Source organism: Hypomesus transpacificus, chromosome 19 (genome assembly GCF_021917145.1).
Source record: "Hypomesus transpacificus isolate Combined female chromosome 19, fHypTra1, whole genome shotgun sequence".
Lineage (NCBI taxonomy): Eukaryota > Metazoa > Chordata > Actinopteri > Osmeriformes > Osmeridae > Hypomesus > Hypomesus transpacificus.
Window position 1 is genome coordinate 2,455,797 of NC_061078.1, and position 22,893 is coordinate 2,478,689.

The 22,893-nt window shown below is 41.0% G+C and overlaps 1 protein-coding gene across 1 annotated transcript in view; it reads right to left on the minus strand.

Moving 5' to 3' along the window:
* Nucleotides 1–17,777: 17,777 nt before the first annotated feature.
* cd276 (CD276 molecule) overlaps nucleotides 17,778–22,893 on the minus strand; it is a 51,355-nt gene continuing 46,239 nt past the window's right edge. Inside the window, 1 exon segment of the mRNA XM_047041592.1 lies at nucleotides 17,778–18,678. The gene's annotated coding sequence lies outside the window, so the exon portion shown is untranslated.

Here is a 22,893-nt window from a genome sequence, read left to right on the forward strand (position 1 = left end):
CTCTCTCCTTTTCCAGTCACATTTTTTGAAGGCTGCTCGCTAGCAAGACAGCTAGACATCCAGATAGTGTATGAGAGCTGGTGTCAAAGCCCTTCAAGGAGAAGATGTGGCAAACTGCCATTCCTTATTTTAGTGGGGAAATTCTAAAAACAGGAAAAGAAAATGGAAATAATACAATGCAGTTTTCCTGGTAGCAAGCTGATCTCATTAGCACATTACCATAATGCAAAACTATTCTTTGGAGATGGCTGAACTATTATGGATCTCGGCCATTTGTTTTTCAGTGGCTGTTTGCTTATTTATGAGGTAGGCCTATTCAAAATTGCCTCAGCATCTTATGTTCAAATCCCTGTTCTGGATTATGTCATTATAGTAAGTATAAAGGCTTGAGAGTAGAACTAATCACATCATACTGAATTGCATTTCTATATTTCTTTTATTTTTTATAACAAGTGAATATATTATTGAAATTTTAACATGCACGTCCTATTATTCCTCCTCCACCCACACATTGTGTTAAAACAAATCTAACCCAAGGGCTTGTGGGTTGAATTGGCAAATGTTAGTTTTTTTATGAAAACATTTCATTGAGAAGGCAAGAACATAGCCAGTATTGCAGTTCTGCTGTCGTTGTTCTGGTCTACTGTTGCTGAATGACCACAGCTAATTGTGTTGTCATTGACAAATAAACTTGAAGTTGCTCCAAAAAAATCCACTTGTAATATTTAATTTCAAAACTCAACAAATTTCCAAAAATCCCAATAACATATACGGCTTTCCTCTTGTGTAAGACTCAATGCACTACTGACCCCTCAAATAACCTAACTTGATCATAGACAGCCACAACAAATGAAACAGTGGAGAGCTATAGACAAATAAAGCATTCAAAAGAAACGCTGACACATCAGAACGATATTTCCGGTTTTGCTGTAGAAGCTAAAACCATATCGCGCCATCCAACTGTCCTGGTGTTGTACTGCAGTTCCGGAGCACCAGCCTAATAGAACAATTAAATGCTGAATTAATTATGTAACTATGGTTACTTCCCACCAGCTGTCGCTTGTTGAGTATCATGAGTTGTTTTGCTGTTATTTGGCGGGTGCATCAATTTTTTATCACTCTCATTCAAAACTAAGTACATCTGGTCAAATTATCTCAGACTAAAATGTGTCTCACAGTGCATTTATGTTCCATCCTAACTTGAATAGGCAAATAGTCTAGATTCTATCTATCTATCCCTCTCTTTGTAAGACAGCAAATTGTGTAAAATGAGCATTTCAGCAACAATTTCAAGTTGAAACGGGTAAATATATATATAATTAATACGTACACTGTTTAGATTGAAGCTTTTCTTAAAATATTTAGAACCATTAAAAAAGTTCAAATAAAGTCAAAGCCCAGAGAACCACGATCAGACCTCAACCTCTGTTTCTGGGAAGTCATGAAGGGAATAGAGAATATAGTATTGTGCATGTATAGACATGCAAGAAGCGATTCCTCTCTAACAATTGTTGCAAATTATAACACTACTGAAATGGATCTACAACATGATTTTGATCTTTGGAGGTGCAAGCTACAGAAAACCCTGATAAGTTTAATGAACATAAATAATGCACTTAAGGTTTTTAGATTATTTCCAACCAGAGCTTTAAGGTTTCATTTATTCATTTAGTTTATCTTCCTTCCTGTTACTGTGCCGTTGCAATGTAGTTTTCAACCCATTGTTTCAACTGAAGGCGCTGCCTCAAATGAATTCTTATTAGCAGTCTAAAAATAGTCTACTCGATACAGAGTCCAAGCTGTCTGTAATCTGACAAGCACAAAGGGAGCATCATGACCAGAACTGAATCTCCCACCAGCTGCCTGGCCAAAAATGAGGAAAATTACAAGGGAAACGGACATGGCATTTTAAGTGCTGATTAGAAATCACCAATAGATCGTAAAGATTCAACATTAATTCAGAAGACTGTGCAGGGAGCACAGATGTGGCCACAGTGTTCTCAGGAAGTGCGCGAATTAAACAATGTGTACCGATCCCTCATCACTAGAACTACATTATCACCAATGCAAACAATATATTATGAATGGTGTTTAAACAGCAGGAGATTAATGCAGGGTAATTAAGTGTGTGTTCAGCAGGTGTGCTTTCTACTATCAATAGCACCAAAGATTTTAAGGCACCATTGGCATATCTTGCTCCCTGACCAGTCACCCACAAGCTGCACCGCTTCATTGCCTGCATCCCAGACTAACCAAAATAAACATCGGCCTTCATCTAATTCATGCTGCACTATACAGGCTGTCTAAATGCCAAAAAACTGTAAAAATAGACGTCTGCTTCTTGGTTCCCGTGTTTGCATATATTTATATTCATGTAGTTGGTTTGTTTAATGATTTCATTAATTTCTCAACATGGTGCTGAGTGATAAGTCGTCTTGCTGAGACTGAATTATCGTGATCCGCAAAATATTATAATTTATAGCAAGAATACAGTGGAGAAGTCTGGATCTGTAAGCTGATGGGTGATGTACTTTCCTGGGGAAGCTCTGCCAGTCTTCAGGCGTAACCACCAGGGAGGTGGGGCAACGGACGAGTGAAGAACAGAAGCCAAAGGCCTTAAAAAAGAATGCCAAAAAGAAAGGATCAACTTTGCCTTCCCATCTTTCTAGCCCCATCTTCCCATATGAAGAATATTCCGCCTTTGAAGTGGAAACTCAAAACAGAGTATTTGATTTGGTTCTCATTTGCCAATCTCAAGCTGAAGGTCTTGCAAGAGAGACTGCCGGGTTGCATGTGTGCACAAGTGACGAAAGCAGCAGATATGAAGCCATAAAGTGGGAATCTAAAATGATGATGAACAGTGAAGTCCCATCCGCATTTATCCCCTGCAAGAACGAGCACTGAAGTATTTCTCTCTTCGAAATGTCTTCCAAGCTCTTCGTAACTCTTTACATATTTAAACTAAACAACATGCAAGAAAGTGGAGTCATTCTCTTTGATCATCTAACAGGGTGCTGATGGCAAATATTAACCTCTTGCTGTCTGGTAAACAATCTGCGATTCATCTCATATAATCACCAAAGGGTATAAAAAGTTAACCAAGTGCATTAAGGGACCACCTGAAAACTAATTAGTTAATTAATTAAAATGTAGACAACAAGGGTCGATGGAGTCAGCCTTCATTTTAGAATACCATTCAGTATTTTTACATCCATAGCTGAATCCTCAACCAGTGGAGAAGTTAAGATGCAGATCAACATAAACTAGAGGACATCTTTCGATATAACATTCGATGTAAAAATATTAAGCGTGCTGTCTTTTCAAGCTCCCCTAGGTGACCTCAGAAGAATTCCCAGCGTGTGTCACGTGGCAGCCTGGATTCCGGCCCCTTGGGGACAAGGTAGGGACGTTGGAAAACAAACTGCACGAGTGTCCTCAGCAGGGATTGGCTTACACAGTTGCACCAATTACAGTGAGCACAGCATGCATCCTTTTCCAGACACCGCTGAGCGCGCCACACACCCCCTGAGGAAACATCTGGTCCACTACGCTCACAAGCCCCCCCCCCTCCTTACACACACACACACGCACCATAGAAATATACTAAGACACAATCACAAACAAGCAGACATGCAAATAGCTATAGATGGTTGTAGGTATGACGTACACAAATAATAATGCATGCAAAACATATATAATCAAATGATCAAAATGTAAAATATATATGATCAAAATATGTGTCAAATAGTTTTGCTCTGTAATATTACACACTGTTTTTTTAAGTTGTCTAATAGCCAAAAAATTAAGCAAGAGCATTCAGGTACTGCATGATATGTTATTTCCTAGTGGAACCTTTATAAATCAATGTTTGATTCCATTCCAATTAGTTGACCAAATCTCCAGTATGGACCACCAGTCCTAAATTAATTTGTACTCTGCTGGATGGAAATGTACATCATGCCCCCAGCTGTTTGACAAATTATTATAGTTAATGAACAGTGATTATATATATATATTATAAGTGTCAAAGCAATGATGTAATTGTGATGTAAAATAATTATTCTCAGGCAGTTCACTCTAGGTTAATTTAGAATGAGCACATTTTGTACAGTACATCACCTACTGTAGGCCCCAAGTCCTTCAATTTCATAATATTGACTGGCAAACATTGTGACTAAATATGAGTTGTCTATTTTATCTGTCATGTCTTAACTCCCATGTGACCGGCGTCATGCCAGTGTCACGACAGGATGTAAAAATCCCATTGAAGTAAAAAAGACAAAAAGAAATGTGATTGTTCTAGCGCACAATATATGCCATTGTTAGGAATATCATATAATTGGACTTCCAACCACACCGAGAAGTGGTTAACTTCAAGTTCCTGTCATTATGTCGAGTTGCTTACGTATCCCATTGAAAATAAGTTCAACAGTGCCTCACCAGTCTGTGAACTGAGAACAAAGACGTGTACTCAAGAGCTTGGAACACCTAGCTACCTTAGCTTGACGAATTCATAAACGTCACCACAAATAACAAAGGATTTGGACAGAAACATAATAAACATCATTTGGAGTGTGAAATGAGATCCAATAAAGCTGGCAGACATACCAGACTCACCTGATTACTGCCTTGATGGGGATCTAGTGGTTAGCTACATTTTCCATGTGGAATTTTTTTTCAACAGCCTTTCATGTAGTAGGCTAATTGATTTCCCAATAGCTCCCCTCTAGCCAGAAACTAGTACTGAATTCATGACCTGGGTGCGTCTGGTTTGGTGGCTTTAGCAAATAGTGCAAAAGCACATCGGGCCAATGTTAAAGCCACATGGTGTGGGTAGGCCTAGCTGTCTTCCACGCTCTGTCTAACTGTCATTTTGTTATGCATGCATTTCCTCTATTCGCCTTCAGGACATTTCACACAAACTAAACATACGCCTACGCAGATTCTCACGGCAAGTGTTTTTCCAAATATCTTGAACTCTGTGTAGAAGCACCCGTACGCTACGCATGTTTCAGCGCCCGTTTTTATGCGTACGTGCCTTCGTACATTTACCGCTGTTTGGTTTGCATTGTCACTGGGTCACAACTATTTTTATCCCCCATCGCTGACCATGTGGAGGAACTGGCTACGGAGATAGTGTCACCACCAGGAAGAAATTGTGTCAGGACGTGCAACCAAGACATGCCCAATGGTATAAAGTTAGCCTGTCAAAACGTGTGATAGCCAGTGTATGCTACCCCATAGAACAGTGTATTCAACCCCAACAGACCGTGATTCAAATATTTCATTGTCTTCTCACTTGTCAATCTTATGGCATGTTATGACAGAATTCTTGCACTGCGCAGTATGTCATTGTGTTGTGAAGTATGGTGAATTGTAACAGTTGTGTCACAATATCAAAGGCAACTTTACTTTCCACACACACTTTTTCTTCCTAAGCAGCACATTTGAAATGCGTTTAATTGGCTAGGATATCCACTACAACATAATTCTCTCTGGTTGGTGATAGACTTACGCATCTCCAAGCAGTTATGGTTAGCGAGATTCCATCTTTTTTAGTTGAGTGGTTCACGGTAAGGTATTGATCTTGACTGTGGGAAAAATGTATTAAAAGTTCAGTGCATTTGGATGTCACAAACTGAATATTGTTTCATGACAGAATTCTGCAGTCATTTCTCAGACAAATGTCAAATATTGAACAACATGACATTCCTACAACTAACATTTATCTGTATGAGGACATTAAACAACAGATTGCAAAGTGTTTTTAAATTGTCGCTAGATTTTGTTAAGCACCTCTGAGACCACAAGGATTTAAGGGAACTTTGAACTTCATCTAAATCCAAATCACACAAATTCAGGAAGCCTTGCACTAAATTTGGTTTACGCAACTCACAATTCTGCTCTCTTATAACTAGACAAATTACGCCTTAAGGATTCTATTTATAGTGTCCTCATCCCAGGAGGAAGACTGAGAATCTTCCCAATTTCCTCGCTTTTTCCAGTGGCTTAGGGTGACATATTGCTAATCTGGTTATTATGCAATTTATCAACCGTCTCAGTTTAACAGCCGTGCCCACATACAATATTATGTGGATTTCTTATGTGCCTCTGCAATAACTCTGCAAGAAGCTAATGAGAAGTTGACACTAGCATGATTGTACATCTGCAGTCACTTCAGGGTACTCTTGTTGCAACAACTTGTTTAGGCGAAGTCACTCCATTACAATAACCAAATTATATTTGCTAATGATAGCCTTCTCTATCAGACTGGAACCAATGGATTGTGACCAAAACAAGAGAGGAGAGAAACTCCTTAAAATCCACTCACATAAAGCACTGCAACACTTCACCATCTACACCAAGGGGCTGTCCAGTCACATGCACCAAACACATTTATAAGGATGCACAACAGATCATTACATGGCCCACATTCAATCAAGACAAGCATTTAGACTCGCAGGGGTGTCGAACTCCGGTCCTCGAGGGCCGCTGTCCTGCATGTTTTAGATGTTTCCCTGATCCAGCTCACCTGATTCGAATGAATGGTCGTTATAACAACCCTTTTGATTGAATCAGGTGTGTTGGAGCAGGGAAACATCTAAAACATGCAGGACAGCGGCCCTCGAGGACCGGAGTTCGACACCCCTGATTTAGAGTAACTTCCCTCATGGCAGCATCATTCAGTAGAAGATGAAGAAAGCTTTATTGATCATTCAACTAACAAACACATGCAGGAAGAAACAACGATGACACCACACAAACCGATGAAATTCCCTCTCTGCTTGTCACCCATCATGTCCTTCCACCGAGCACAGCTAGAAGCAGTGATTATGAACTACATCAAGGTAAACCAGGGCCTGGTCCAAATGCCCAACCAATGTCGTGGACAGGGACGAGGGCAAGAGAGCAATCTGTTCTCAGACATCCCAACTTGCAGAGACTCATTACCGGGAGATGACCCCCCCCCCCCCCGCATGATGTAGCCTACCCCCTCAACCAGCTCGTACACCCCCCCCCCCCCCCCCCCGCCACACTCTGGACGCGCGATATGCACTTGTTTCGACCATAAATGCCATTGCACAGTCTCGCGCTCGCTCTAAATACAAAATCCCCGAAATCCGGGAGATTGTATAGCATTTGCGGGTGTCCGGGAGCCGCTATTGAAATGCGGGAGACTCCCGGAACTTCCGGGAGCCTTGGGATGTCTGTGTTCTGCGTGCGTTTATGTTGGGGTTCTTTGTGGAGGAAACCCATGTGAGCCCATGGAGAATGTGCAAACCCCATACAGAAAGGCCCAGTATGTGAGGTCTGACTAGGTTAACCATGCAATACAATGTGGGCCCAGCTTGATATGGATGACTGAATGGGACTGGTCTGGAGTGAATGCCTTCCTGGGCAGTACAGTAGATTGTCGGGGGCAGTGCTTTCGCGCCGTCAGCTAATTAAGGTTGGACTGCCATTAAAGGGACGTAAATCAGGCCCTAATGTGACTCTGGAGCCTTGGTGAGACACTGGGCGGGGAGTGTGGCCCTCAGATTTAATGGGGCCTGAGCTGAAGGGGATATAAGTCTTGATAATGATAGCCGAGCATAGAGTATTGATCATCCCTCCCTCTGGTGTCTGTGCGGGTTAAAGCAGCCGGGAAGGAAATTGAACTCAAGAGTTCTGAACTGTGTACAGCAAGTGTGCAGAAGATGAAGAGGTCAGAACAACTTGACTAATTTGTTTGTTTAAGAGCACTCGATTCCTCTCTGTAATTTCACGTCCACTCAAGCTCATCTCCAATAGGAAAATCAATGCTGGGCTGGTGAGGAACAGTTGGGAAGGAACAAATGTGTTCTTGAAGGAAAAATAACTGAAAACACCAACTATGACTGGCACATCTCAGATGACTGAAATCAGTGGTAGACTCAGGCTATCTGAGGGGTAACCCCCCCTCCCCCCCCCCCACATCATCAAATACTGTTCATGGTTGGGTTCGCAGAATGGATTCCCTACACACTAATTAATGTGTTAATTAATGATTTTTAAAATTTGAACAACAACGAATGAATAATCAGCCAAGTCATCTGATCAAATTACATTCCAAACAAATTCTATACAGTTCCTTATTCATTACCTTTTAACCCTCACAAGGGCAGTAAGGACAGAGTGCAGAGGGTGCATATAGAAAGGGTTATGGTTGTCCAATTACAGGACCCAAAAAGAGGGAGGAGTCTTACCATTCTGACAGTGAGCGGGTGGCATTTTGCTTTCCCATCATTATTGGAAAGAACGATTAAATATTTATCGAGTCACTAGGGAATCATTTTACCCAGTGTCATTAAGGTTCCTGTTAATTACCATGGCCCATTGGGTCTGATGGCTTCTGCTTTCAGCCACTGTACACAATTAAACAATCCTCCTTACCAGCACTCTGAAGTTGTCTCTAGGTACAGATTCATAATAATTACCTCCCCAAATATGATTATTAGGCAGATAAGGTAATTGGAGAATACCTCCTATTGTGCGTTTGTTGTTGAAATCAAAAGGCAGTAGTGAAGCCACTTGGGAACACTGTCTACATACAACTCCATCTGTACAATTCTATTTTCACACACTCAGCACAGTGACCTTCAGAAGACCACCATCATATTTTCATATCGCAAGTTAGAATAATTTTATTGCAATTCAGGTAAAGACACAATTACATGATTCCATTTCCTACTGTAAACTGAATATTGCCTGGTAACAGTAGTATACAGTGACAGGACGTCTGTCATCCTGTTCACAAATGGAAATATTGTATCAAGTAGAAAGCCAAGACAAATTGTTAACCTAATGCAGCCACACAGCTCATGCTAAATGAAATGCCATATCCAAACCTTCACATCACATTTGGTATGGTAGCCCACTGTACATCCAAACGGAAAGTATACTTGGCCTAAAATAGTTGGAGGGGGAATAAACTAGACAGTAAGCCTTAATATAAATATTTCACAGTTCCCAATCTTGTATTTTTGGTTATTCTAAGGCCAGCTGATTTGCATAAGAATCCAGGTACTCCTTCCATTCATCTCCATACATTACCCAGAGAACCAGCGCCTGTCATGTGTGCTTCGTAAAATATTCCCTCTCGGCTTGTGTCCAGTGACGTCTAGCAGAAGAAGGAATGGGAGGGAGCAGCATATTTCTCTGCCTCATCGCTTTCCCCCTGATGAGATGTGATCGCAAATGGCGAACTGCTAACTTGTCATGCTACATGTAGCCTGTCATGTGGATGCATTTACATGCCTCCCGTTAATTAGGAATCTGTTGGTTAAAAAAAAAAAAGGGAAAAAAAGAAATGAAGAGTCCTGCATAATGCTCCGATTTGATTCCTCTGCGGCCTCTGTATTGGTGGGTCTGCTCTACAGGGAGTGAGGAGCCTTGCCTTAGCTTCCAGAATGTTCCATTCATTACCTAAGACGCTGTGGCTCACATGGCCTGCCCTAGTCACCAAGGGCATTATTTGGCCGCTTGTCAGTGCACAGGGTGCTGAGGTAAATCTGCAACAAACTTCAAGTCAGACAGCCTGCTTGTTAGTGATGAGTCATGAATAGGAATGCAATTACGTAGACACGCTGAGGTCGAAATCCTGGGGTTTGTGGGCAGTACTGAAATGACTCCATTTTATGTATTTCATGCTTTTAGGTCGTATGATACATGCATGTTCCTCATTTATCATTCAGCATGTACCGTGCCGTTCCATGCAAAGCCTTGGCATTTCCATCTAACTCCGACCACAGATATTCTGTGTGACAGTGAGGACAAAAACAAGCTGTTTAAATGCTGGAAGAGAAACCACAAATGCATTAACATGCCCATGCTAAATTCATTCCAACTTTCTAAAACGAACCCCTGACTTTCATAGCGCGTGACAGGACAAGATCGATAGCGGCAGACGTTCAGAATGTTAACAGGGTCTCATTACGACACACTGTATGTTAAACCAAATAAAAACCGTTGAAAGTTAAGTGAGGACAAGGTAAATTAGGGAGCCCGTCTCTTTTCTTGCCGATATCAAATGAGAAATACCCTCAAGGTGATTTTCCCTCCCTTGTTATTCAGCCCAGCCTGAGTTTCTAATGTAGCCTACTGTAGTCTTGTCATCCATCAGGTTTATCTACAATGACATTGGCTTCGGCTTTCCATTTCCTCTGACACAATGACAGTCATTTGCGGCATCTGTGTATCACAATACAATTGAAATCATCTTTGTGATCAAATGTTTTAATCTGCCCGCTGGGGGAGAGTGAATCGGCCCCATCCTCTAAATTTAGACACCACCATCATTAGTTTAAAAGCCAGCCGGACAATGTAAGATTGATTGTAGATGAATTCTTCCTTGCAATCTCTAGGGAGATGAAAATAGCTTGCAAATACACAACTTAATTTATTGTGCCACCTGATCTCAAAATAAGCTACAATGGGGTAGGATGCATTGGTTCTATCAGCATGCAAGCTGCATTAGAAGGATTTAGGTCCCCATGCATTATACTGTAGGAACAAGCAACTACACTGTAGGTGCGACTAAAGTTTTTGCCGCAGCCCATTCAACACACTGTTGGTGTAACAAGCTCACAGAGGTAACCGGAGGGTTTATCTTTCTAGACTGGGATGGGAGGGGTGGGGGCAGCAGGGGGTCCCAGGCCAACAGAAAGTATGGAGGGTGGGGACTTAGGAACTAATCACTGCTCACATAATTTTGGAGACAGATTGTCTCTGGACCTAGAGTTGTTACTGAGACAGCTCATCATTCCAACTCCACAGAGCTGGACTGCAGCCTTTCCAGTTATTGTGATTATAACAGTTACTCCAGTAGTATTGTGATTATAACAGTTACTCCAGTAGGCTACAGGGCATTGGTACGTGGATTGAACACTGATGCATATAAAGCAGGTTGGAGACGTTGCTTGAACAGGACACTAATGCCCCCATCACCTGTATTCAGCCTGGCATTAACTCATATGGCAGAGGGGATTAACTGTCAGAGTTCATTTATCCAGTGTTAAAAGCCACCTGACATTACGCTGGCTCCTATTTAACATCAATCTCGTAATAGCAGTCTTATGGTACAGCTTCTTGCGTTTCTTGGTTTTGCACCAGATCAATATTTAGCAACGTGTAGAAGAGGTCAGGACGTTCCCCCGTCTCTATAAACTAATTTCATCATGCCACAACCTGTCATAGCCAAATACAAAAATATTATATTATGTATTTGTTTTATATTAAAATGAATACCCAGTTACGTCTTTGTCTTGGGAGAAAGGTCAAAAGAAATTACAGCATTTGGCAGTGTGCGCCTTACACAACAACGAGTGACACACTAAATAATACAGTGTTATTTATAACAAAATAATCACCAGAGTAGAACAAGGAAACCATGAACATTGCCAAAGAAAACAGTACAAGTGCTAAATAAACCTGCCTACCCAATTAATGCCTCCAACTAAAGTCGCACATTGGGTGGCAACCAATCTGTAACCAGACCACACCGAGGGATAGGATGCAAGTGTAAACGAGTGAAGGTACTATAAATAAGTCCTAAACGGGCAATAAGGTAAACCGGGCTATTCCAAAGGCAGAGTCGAAGTAGAGGCAGATGTTTGTAGACGGACAGAAAGGGCAATATGGATGAACCAAACATGTTCAGCCAAATGACATCCAAAACCCGCCCTAAAAAGGAAAAGTTCCTTGCCTAATGTTCTTTACAAGAATAAATGTGATGTGTACCAATGGGCCGCTTAACTGTCCACTTGTCCCTGTGTGAATAACTAAAAAAGCACAATACAGCGTATACCAAGAACCAAGTCGACTTCGCAAACACAAAATCAATCAGCTCCCGAATGGAAGACAGGTAAGGTTGAAGACTGACGAACAGTCTGAAGCAGTAAATAAGATAAATACAAATAAATGACCTTACTTCCATAACTTTTAATTTTGTCCTGGGAATACCAGTCACCAGCTGTGATTGTTCAATATTCTCTAATTAAAATGATCCCATGTTTATCTGATTGAAAACAGCAGCAGCGTACACTACGTGCTCCAGTGGGAAGCGCTGAAATGTTGTCTTTCTTTTTTCTTTTTTTGGGGGGGGGGGTGTGTGTGTGTGGGTGGGTGGATACTCCATCTCGCAGGTCTGCTTAAAAGGCCCTTGTCTACTCACCCTCACTGCACACAGGACCTAATCTTTTATTGAACAACCTGAATATCACAAACGAGTGTGAGCATCTTTATTCGTAACACTCAAAGGGACCAATCATTATCTTTTAATTACCACAACCCAATATTGGTCCCCATTACAGGACAGTAATTAATCTTACACCTTGGCAAACAAAGAGCCTGAGAGAACGGAGGGGATTTGCACGAACAGCAAGTTCATAGCAACTCCCTTTGAGTTACATTATTTGCACATGAACACACAGTGAATAATGAATTAATGGAGCATCCATACAGCAACAGAGAGACACCACAGAGGAGATAAAGTATTCATTACATGGAACGCCCATTAGTGAGCTTGATACAAATTATACACAAAGCCAGTTTGTTTTTCTCTGGTTTTGTTTTTTCACATGTTCTAATATAGTTCAAGGCTACCATTCTTTTTTACAGTTTTCTCGTGTACCATGGAGTGTTTATTCAAAGAGAATGGACGATAAGTACAAATGTATGGTGATCAGGGCTCATTCTAAATCCTGGTGTGTTACGGTACATTTTTGTATTTATTCAGTTTGAATGATTAATTCTGTTTACCCATACTCGTCATGTTTCAGATATTCAGCTCATCCTAACTTGTAATAATGAATCACTGAAACAGGCTGGAAGTCTGGATTCTTAACAATCCCTCCAAATATCAGGATTGAAATTAGACCACCACAACCTATGAAGAGAACTTATGAGTTGAGGCAATAATAGCGTAGATGACAGCACTGATAGAGTCAGATCTTTCATGCATCGAGGGGAGGACAAGAACAAAATTATCAGAGGACATTTAGATGGATATGAAAATTTGGCATGTATTTCCTCTGTCATACCCCAATGAAATTGCTATTAAATATCTTGCCATAGTCTTTTTTTGAGGGGGTGACAGATTGCACAGGTCTTTTGTATTCAGGACAGATGACATTTTGAGCCTCAGTAAGTATTGACTCAGAGTAGTTTCATTTCAGCAGAAATCGAGATGTTGCAATTCCAATTCGTAGGTGTATAGTGAACATAATAGCAAATGAACCATGAACCTCATATCAACTCTAACATTACTGACAAGGCATCTCACTTTAGAAGAGCAGGCATGACATACTGGAGTACATGGATATTTGATTTTTCTGCAACCATGAGTGATATTTAAACAAAATCCATGCAAACACTTAAATCCATGCAAACTTAATATACTTATAAGGTCAATGGTTTAATACTACCCTTATCGGAGATTAGTGCTATCAACAAAACTAGGACCGAAAATATCATTATGACTGGTGGAATACTGTATATTTTGTTTGTGGATTGCTTACAGTGTATACCATATTGTGAGTGTGACATGAACTGTCCATATTTTTTCCTTTGAGATTCCCATTAAGCAATAACAAGCACATCTAATTGTCCTGTTCTCACAACTCTATTTTTACTCAAGACAGAGAAAAGCTCATCACCGCTACACGGAGATTCAGCAACAGTGAAAACAAATGGACAAGATATGGATGGCACTCGAAGCAAATGGCTCTGAGCTTTATCAAGCCTGTGGCAATTTGTCATTGTCATTTTCCATAGAGTAAGCCTCTCAGATTCAGCTATCCACACTCGTCACAAGGAACATGATTCATCTGCATCCAGGAGAAAGGGTGAGTACCATCTCTGAATTAGCTATGAGTTATCTCCTCAATAACTTCTAATCAGGCTGCTGCCGTTTCCTCCACTGTAAACAAAAGTCATTACTGAAGATGTGATGGATGGAGGGTAGAGCGGGTCTTCTGCATGCTCAGGACCGCTGTGGAAGGATCCAGAGCGGAACGCCTTAATTAGGCCCAGACCAGCCCAGCACTACTGAATGAGCTTGACAATAGCACACGTTTCACTTTCTAAAATAAGGCACTTCTTTGCAGTGTTTGTTGTTTTGGTGAAGTTCACTTTGTTAAATAAATAAATAAATGGTTCGTAATGAGAGGACAGCAATACTGTATCTTAGCTGCCGACTAATACACTTGAAAAACCCATGGGAATTTCAAAGACAGCTATTTCTAGGACTGTTTTTCCGATACCGTTTTTGCCATACACATGTTAAACTCTCCCACCTTGTATTACAGTGACCTTTGTTGTGTTTTATCAACACATTTTATTGCTTATGTGTTCTTCTGTGTTGTCTATTCAATACCATACAGGATGACAATACCCACTCTTATAACAACTCAAGAACAATTTTAAGAAACGAGAACCAGATTCAACATCTTACTCTAGATGTTCAATCCTAATATTGTGCAATGTCTAATATTTAAAAGATAGCACAGTAATCAAATAGGATGTTTTTAAAACTGACCAAAACTATGCTTTTGATCTTGATGTTTGAAAATGGAAATTGAGTAATGGTGCAAAAAATGTAGGTGAATACAATTTCACGCTTGAATCAATTATAATAATATGATGCCTTCAGCTTAAGGAAAAAGCTTTGATGTACTTCTGATAAAAACATACAGTAGCCTACAGTAGCATATTAAAGAATACAAACACAGAAATCTGAACAAAATATTTGCCATATGGTTGATGCTGGCTTTAATAATATACCATAGCTTGTATAATATAGTATGTCAGCCTATATGAATATAATATAACTTCTTTGGTTGACATTAATGTTCCACATGTATGTAATCACATTTTTATATTTATACAAGAATAAGCTTTTATTTAATTAGATCCCCAGATATGCTCAATTGACACACTATATGCATTAGGGGATACAATTATGTCAACCTTAAATATACATGTCAATGTAGGAGACAACTTTTGCACATGCAGAAAGCATGTGAGGTTTTGTTCACAGTATATGGTTATCTAGTGATCAAAACATCTAGGCTCTAGACTACCTAGGAGATAGACAGCCTTCAGGTCATGCATGCCATAAACTAAAATATTCACTGTATTTACGTAAAAGACACATTTACCAGTGTCCACAGAAGTAGACTGATAAAACTATCTAGATGAATTGCATCCTTTTTCCAATGTAGTGCTTTCTATCATCCTAAACACAGGATCCATCTCTTGTCTCCTCAAAGTCCCAAGGTCAACATCGTATGCCCAATAAGTCAATTTAACGATTACCAGGTGCTTTAAAGCTTTCTTTCTCAACACATGATTGCATTATCGTAAGGATGTTATCATCTGAGCAGCTATCCAAACAGTGTTGTCCTTTAAGATATCCCAGTGTATTGTTAAGGACACTGTTTACCAGTTATGTCTACTGGAGGGCACAGCATGATGATCCCAAACCCCTTTGAATGAATGATCACAGATAAATGAGTATAGTATACATATCAAAAAGTGATGGCATGGGAGAAACAAATAAACAGGCCATCAAACATGTTTTCATAATTTGATTGATGAAGAGTTTTTTCTTCTTCTTCTTCTTCTTCTTCTTCTTCGATTTTGCCTCATTGCACATCTGCACCTGGGAACTGTCAATGTCAGCCCTGACAGGTTTCTCATTGTGACTAATTTCCTGAGAGATGCAGAGGTCCACAAGACATTGATCTATTCTGCTTCCTGTTTTCAAGTAGTCCACAACATGGCTTTGAAATCTGTCAATATATCCTAAGAACAATTTTACCTCCAGGCACTGGTTACCTGAATACATAGATAGATAGAGTGCGTGTAAGATAGCAAAGCCCAGAATCCAGGAGATCCAAGAACCTACTGTCACAGTAAGCAAATGGCCCAGGTTAACATATTCCTGTCAGTGAGAAGGTAGGACACCACACTGATGGTGAGAGCTTAGAATAATAAGTGCAAGTATATTTGCACATGCCTCTGGATTTTTCACAGGAAAGTTTAAACCTCAGTTTGTTCTGTCTAGCAGAATGCACCCCAGAGCATGTATAATACCATCTATTATTAAGCATATCACACTTTTTAAACCTTGAGTTGAAGTTTCATCTTCTTTTTTTTTGCAAACCAAAATCTGTTTTATTGATTGCTTGTTCTATCCATATTAAGGGCACAAATGACACACCCTGAGGGAACACTGTATTTGTCTGAGATGCATCCACCTAATTGCATGGTAAAACACTTGGTCTCTGTGCTTGACTTCCCTTTGACTCGAACAACAGACCAGCAGAATAGAACATCATTACAGCATTGATGTCAAAAGGGTTTACAGTGAGCAATCTTGATCTCTAAGTGGTTTCTCTTGCTCTTTACTCGCAGTCAAGAACTCCTCTTTCCAACAGAAAATAGACCCTAATCTGACATAATGAGTTATGTACTTGAGCACTGATTGTGAATCTGCATGACGGTGAACGGGATTTGGATCTTCTCTAGAACTAACAAGGCTTTTTGATTGCCTGAAATCATCATATCCTCTGAGTGGAAGCGAGAGTGATTTGAAATGACTGCATTGTGCTCCACGTGACTTGGTCCTCTAGTCTCACCAGACAGTTTTCAATTTCCAGGATACAGCAGCAGCAGGGGAAGCAAACACAGAGTGGGAAGAAGTCACGGACACTGCAGCACTAGTCCCCCCCCCCCGCCAAAGCAGATGGATTGAAATTCATGGCAGTGAGCTTAGATAAATTGACAGAGAAGTCCTAGTTGGCAACAACAATTTTATTTTGGACCAACAACGTTTGATTCTGGTGTCAATTTCCAACCAACCATTACTCATTCTACCAAGCTTATCCCTCTTCCTGCCCTTCGACCTCCATTCCTCGCTTATAAGACTTCCTTGTGAGGGACCAATGCCGCATAGACTTTGAAGTAAAAAAAAAACTAACAAAAAAAACATTTTCAAGGCTGGCATTTTCTGCCTTAAATCCCAAGACATTTGTTCCCAGACCCTAAATGGGAGAATGAGAGTGACACAGAGAGGGGCCAACCAAATAAACCCTTCCTAGGGGCCGAAGCCACTAATCTGTAATTTAATTTCAAGCGGGTGTCTGGCCCATGAGGACGTGGAGCAAGGTCAGGGGTACTGTACAGAAAGAGATGTGCATCAAGAGGCACAGCCCGGGTTTGATCAACAGCCTCATCCAGCTTAGGAGGAAGAGAAACACAGAGGAGAGTTCTGGAGAGAGGAAGGGAGGGGAGGGGGTGGCCTGGGTGGGGGGGCTCAGTGACTGCTATCTCTTAGAGCATTTCCTGTGCTTGTAATGCTCCAGCTAGGTAATTCCACATGTGACAGTAACAAAAAATCAGAGAGGAAACTCATTATTCAAAACAAGGAAGACGTCTGGGATGACTGAGCATCAGAAACCGGCGAGTCCTAAAAATAAAAAGTGTCTCCTAGAACAATTCAGCCCATCCAGGTTGATCTGCATGTAAATGAAATATCTGTATTACTCTGACCATTATTCATGTTTTACTCATTATGTGGAAGGGTCTAGACTGCAGAGAAATCACTTAATGGAAAAATGGAGATATGAATTTGAGTAGAGGGGCTACTCCTCTAGGTGTCCTCATACAGTATATGTAACAAGCTGGACCTGTTCTACCTCAGTGGTCACACACATTTTGACTGAGAAGGAGCCCAATAATCACCATTGACCAAGTCGTTTCATATGTAACTTTAATGTAAACAGGCAGTGAACTTTGGCATTCATACATGGACGTTTGGCACATGGACTCGCTCAGGTACCCGAATAGAAACTAATAAAACAACCTGTACAGTATTGTACTGTACTGCATTCATAAAACTTTGCAAAACTGGCAGTAGAGAATAGAAGAGACAGTGTTCATTAAAAACTATTTCTTACTTATAAGGCTGTCAGGTTTGTGGAGAAAAAAAAACTGGGTGGATCCCATGCACCATTTGCCGTTTGTTGGTGCTTAACTGGCATTCATTTTCAATTCCCCCCCCAGTTATTGAATATAGGAGAGCAGCAAAGACTGACAGGTACAAGTTACCTCCAGCGGCAGTCGTTAATTAGCAAGTCCAGGAGTAATGGGGGAACCAGGCTCTCTTTCCGGCAGGAAGACACTGACGGCAGTCTCAGCTGGGTCATCTCTGAGGCACTTCTCTTCCTATTAGACGGCAGATCTCCAACCTGCTTCCTTAGTCGTCCAAAAGTGAAGAGACGGGATGTCAGGATCGGAGAGGAAGTGTGTCTGTTCCAATGGCTGTCAACCCGGAGCTTCTCACTAACGCACCGTGTGGAATTAACATGATGTCATAAACACATTCACACACTGCCGGGTTCCTCCCTTAATTTGAAAAGAAGGTGAAGATGACACGGGCCTATGTAGAGTAATGGGATGGGATGTGTTTATGTATTTTGATGAGTGCCCAGGGGAAAAGACGTCTTTGAGAAAAGAGATGATAGACTTGTCTCGAGTTGAGCTCAGTTTTGACATTCGGTTGGGGATGGGTACGCCAGTCTCCTGGTTGATGGATGGGTGCAGTGGGATTAGCAGACAGACTTACTGTATCTCCATCCTACCGACTGGCCTTCCCTTCTGAAACACACACAAACACACAGACACATACTAATTATTCCGGTCACAAGGAAGAAGGTTATCAGATTTAGAATTGTTGATAAGGTCAGGAAACTGCAGAAATCAGTTTGTATGCAACAATTAAACCCTCATTGTGACATCTAAATACAGATGTGATCACAACCCTTGAATGTAAGGAGACACTGACAAAACGTCACTGTGCTTTGGTTATCCTGAAAGTGATTTTATAATATTTCAAAGTCTTCCCCCCCACACATACACACACACACACTGACTGCTAGCATGGCAGCTCTTCTACCTGCATCATTAAACTGTTTAGAGAATTAGCTCGGACAGAATGTAATTATATCACATGACGCCCTCCCATTTTAGGTTTAAAAAAGCAAAAGAGCCGTCTATTAGCATAAAGGTTCCGTTTCTATACATAATTAGAGTCAATCATCTACACCTGGATGCAGACAGTGCCTGATGTACAAAATTAACAGATAAACTGTCAGTTTAAAGAAAGATTAGTTTTTCAAGTAAGAAAATATTAGAATTAGCCTACATTAAATGGGAAGGGGGAGATGGGTTAGGTTATGCTTCATATTGCTTCATGTCCGGCCATACATGCTCTGTATTCCATAAGGACATCCTTGTAAAGGGCTCTTTTGATGCTGTTGTTCCTTGAGTGAAGAAGCGTGCAGACTGGGAACAGATGCTGAGCTCACATGGGGTTGGTGCAAACCGTCTACATTCTGTCACCGTTTCCTGAAAAAAGGTTCTGCCAATCGTTGTAACCCTCTTTTTAATGACTGCTGAATGCGTCTTCTGCATGGAGATTGACCTGTTTCTGAAGGAAGCAGCAGCCTGTGTCTGAAGTACAACAGATCAGTATCAAACAGTTCCAGATATGGCAAGTAACAAAGTACAAATACTACCAGATTTTTCTGGAATCAGTACTTCACTATTTATCTTTCTGACCACTTTGGATTTTAACTCACAACAGATTTATTACACAAATATCTGTACTTTCTACTTCTAACATTTTCAACAAGGCTCATTACTTTAGTTTTAATCTGTATTAGGTCTCATGATCTGTCTCTCCTCACCTCTCCTTTGACTTAAAAGTAATAAAAAAGAGAAGCGTTTGTGTTGTTTGTGTATGTGTGTGTGTCTCTCTCTCTCTGTGTGTGTGTGTGTGTGTGTGTGTGTGTGTGTGTGTGTGTGTGTGAAACAAAACGTTTTTAAAGGTTTACAAAATATTTCTGAAAAAAAAGATTGGGGGGGGTGAAAAACATTTTCAGTAAAGTTCTTTTTGGAAAGGTTGAAAAGGTTTACAATATATATATATTTTAAAGTTTTGACAGGTTGAACAAATATCTTTGATTAAGTTTCGAAAGGTTGAAAACATTTTTCCCCCAAAAAGGTATGTTATGGATTAGACAGAGGGAGACAGCAATGTTGACATGACTGAGAATAGAGACATTCCGGATCACCCATATGAGGAAAAACTAAATTGTTGGTGTTAAAAAGGGTTCCTGGTGAATGCTATAGTGTCTTTTTGTATTACTTTATTAATATGATGTAAGGTCCAACAGGTAGTAGTAATGACCTTTTTACTTAAGTATATGTCAGAGCATACAGTTCTTTACTAAAAAGTGTAGTCAGTACTACATAGTATGAGTCTTTTTAAACCTGAGTATTTGTACTTCTACTTGAGTGAAAGATTTGAGTACTTTTGCCATCTCTGAGTGAAAGATGTGAGTACTTTTGCCATCTCTGAGTGAAAGATGTGAGTACGTTTGCCATCTCTGAACAGGTCTAACAGAAAGCGAGCAGGAAATACTGACGTCCCGACGAGGATAAGAAGCAGGAAAGATGACTGTAACGTCTGAGTCCATCTACAACATTTTCTTGGGAATCTGGAGACAGAGGGTAAACATCCATATGTATTATAAAACTGTGCTCCCTTTGAAAACTCACTTCTGCTTCCCAGCTAGCGTCCTCCTCTGAGGCCACCAAAGCTCCCCTCCTAATCCATCACCCAAATGAACACAACACAATATTTTCACACCTGCATGCCTCTCATCGGATTCAAATCTACTTTCAGACTCCCTTTTGGAGAGGAATGAGGCTTATCTCATAGAGGAGGTCAGTCTAAACCGGCAAAGTCAGCAACGGGAGTAAAATAAAATACCTCAACCTTCTCTGAGACTTTTTAAATTTGAAGTTGGCATGCTTTGGCAAGATCAGAAAAATGTCGGGAAAACAACCACAGACTGGCAACAAGCTAACCTGATAGGATTGTCTGTGCTGTCAACACGGCCCATCGAAACTTTTGACAGAGTGCGGTTGAACTCAGTGTTGAACACGTTAGAACTTTTCTCGTCTGAGAAATCCTACATCAGTGGAATAGCACCCTTCTTCTTGTTAGCAGGTGAAGATGCAGCCTGATGGACACTTTCATTTACTTCCAGTGTAGAAGATTGCAGTCTAATTTGCTCAGGCTATTGGAGATTGTTCACTTAGAAGACCCAGTGGCACACTGGGATCATTCTAATGAAGCTCTGTAAAACCACGGCGCACTTACTTCTCTGCTCATTTGCATTGAAATGGAAGTGCCATACTTCATTCTCTTCCTTGATAACTGTCCTCTTATTTATATATTTTCTGAATATTGAACAGAAAACCAAAAGGCAACCGCTGGCTGTTTTGTGACAAGGACGTAAATGACGACAACAGGATACATCTTGACAGAACAAACTTATGAAAGTTTCAGGTTGAAGAATTCACCGTTCTGCAAAAGCAACATTGAGAGCGTCTTCCTGGTGCTGAGTTAGCAGCTAGCAGCAGATTGTTGTTGTTTCTTATAAGGACTGTCATAGGAAGAACAAAAAAGAAAATCCCACCGGGTGATTATTATTGTGCTGTCTAGAAACTGTATACACTCGCTAAGAGTATAGAATGCACTACACATTTCTTATTTGAGAAATGAGTGTCTTTTCAGCGTTTTTGTTGCTTGTTCATGGGTAAACTGTGATTACAGGTTAAATGACCTAGAAAAATGCATCCTAGCCGTGTCAATGACACCCCTCTGTACCCTCTACTCCCAGTCCAATAACAGAAAGTTCCAGATGGGGACAGGACAGGAGGAGGGAGACACAACATGTCACCTCACCCCAGCATCATGTATCATCCTCTGAAAACCTCATATGTAACTTTCTCCCCCCCCCCCCCCCCCCCCCCCCCCCCCACACTATTTCTATTATTTTGTCTGATTTGCCCCCTCCAATCTCCTTCAAGGCCCCCTGGTGTTAATTATATCACTGCTTTCCCCTGGAGCAAGCTCGGCCCGTGGAAGTGCATTAATCTTGATTCTCCACTCCAGTACAAAGGCTTGTTTGAAGAGACTCCTGTGGTACCCCCAAAGGCAAGGGGGTGATTCAGAGCCAGGAGTCGGTGGAAGACGGAGCAAAGAAAAGAGCTGAAGATCATTCCTTGTTTACGGTGGGAAAGAAAAAATCCTGGACGTCTCCAGAAGCATGCAAATCAACTCCCTCGCTCCCTCTCCTCATATTAGTCTTAATCTGTATCGTGATAAATATTTCAAGTACTGACGGAGAACATTGAGAAAGCGGTGACCACTGGCTTATAGTTGCTGTGATTTATTTATCAAGGTATGGAGGTCACTCCTGTGTCAGAAGTCCATTCAACCAGGACTGAGTGATAGCTGGGAGTGCCGCAAACTATCTCTCTCACCCATGTCCCTGTGTTAGACCTATACTCTGTTCTCTGTGCTGTTGAAACCACAGTACAAAGTTCTCCAAGGTCAGACATGATCTTCCTTCTCGGCGAATGAAAGTCCTGTAATACTCTGACACACAATTGCTCATCAAAGTTTAATAGAGACCAGCCACTCCTCATCCCCACGTACCACTTTCATCCACCAGATGCGTTTTCCTCGACTGAAACTGTCACCCAAGCGTGCGTGCACACACACACACACACACAACCGCGCACACATACAGACCCCATACACACATATAAACACGCACACTATAAGCAGCACCACTTGGTGGTGTGTAAACCCATGTGGTAATTTTTGAGGAGCAGTGATGCTTCCCCACCTGCTATATGCTGTCCATACGCTGTGGTGTCACTCACATCCACACACAGACACAGCCATCTCACTGACAGACTATCTGCCAAACCAAGGACTTCTCCTTTCATGAA